The sequence below is a fragment of the Mustela lutreola genome, chromosome 8 (assembly GCF_030435805.1).
Source record: "Mustela lutreola isolate mMusLut2 chromosome 8, mMusLut2.pri, whole genome shotgun sequence".
In the NCBI taxonomy this organism is placed as follows: Eukaryota; Metazoa; Chordata; class Mammalia; order Carnivora; family Mustelidae; genus Mustela; species Mustela lutreola.
The window spans coordinates 96,996,746-96,997,994 of record NC_081297.1 but is presented as its reverse complement, the minus strand read 5'-3'; positions in this window follow the sequence as shown (position 1 = coordinate 96,997,994).

Here is a 1,249-nt window from a genome sequence, read left to right as displayed (position 1 = left end):
ACAAAACAAAGAGGCAACCCACGGAATGGGAGAAGATATTTGCAAATGACAGTACAGACAAAAAGTTGATATCCAGGATCTATAAAGAACTCCTCAAACTCAACACACACAAAACAGGAAATCATATCAAAAAATGGGCAGAAGATATGGACAGACACTTCTCCAATGAAGACATACAAATGGCTATCAGACACATGAAAAAATGTTCATCATCACTAGCCATCAGGGAGATTCAAATTAAAACTACATTGAGATATCACCTTATACCAGTTAGAATGGCCAAAATTAGCAAGACAGGAAACAACATGTGTCGGAGGGGATGTGGAGAAAGGGGAACCCTCTTACACTGTTGGTGGGAATGCAAGTTGGTGCAGCCTCTTTGGAGAACAGTGTGGAGATTCCTCAAGAAATTAAAAATAGAACTTCCCTATGACAGGAGTGCCATTGCACTCCTGTGTATTTACCCCAAAGATACAGATGTTTGAAAAGAAGGGCCACCTGTACCCCAATGTTTATAGCAGCAATGGCCACGGTCGCCAAACTGTGGAAAGAACCAATATGCCCTTCAAAGGACGAATGGATAAGGAAGATGGGGTACATATACACTATGGAGTGTTATGCCTCCAACAGAAAGGATGAATACCCAACTTTTGTAGCAACATGGACGGGACTGAAAGAGATTATGCAGAGTGAAATAAGTCACGCAGAGAGAGTCAATTATCATATGGTTTCACTTATTTGTGGAGCATAACAAATAGCATGGAGGACATGGGGAGTTAGAGAGGAGAAGGGAGTTGGGGGAAATTGGAAAGGGAGGTGAACCATGAGAGACTATGGACTCTGAAAAACAATCTGAAGGGGTGGGAGATTGGGGTACCAGCTGGTGGGTAATAGAGAGGGCACGGATTGCATGGAGCACTGAGTGTGGTACAAAAATAATGAATACTGTTATGCTGAAAATAAAAAATTAATTTAAAAAATTGTCGTGTACATATATGCAATAGACTATTATTCAGCCATAAAAATAATGAAGTCTTGTCATTTACAACAACATGGATATGAACCTCAAGGCATTATGCTACGTGACATAAGACAGATAAAGATTTTTTGAAGACTTTTGATCACTCTTTAGTGAAATCTAAAAGTGAACAAAAAAAACCCCAAGTTCATGGATACAGAAAGTAGATTGGAGTTGGAGCGGGGAATGGGAGAAATAGATTATTTTTTTTTTCTTTTTAGTTTAAGTTGA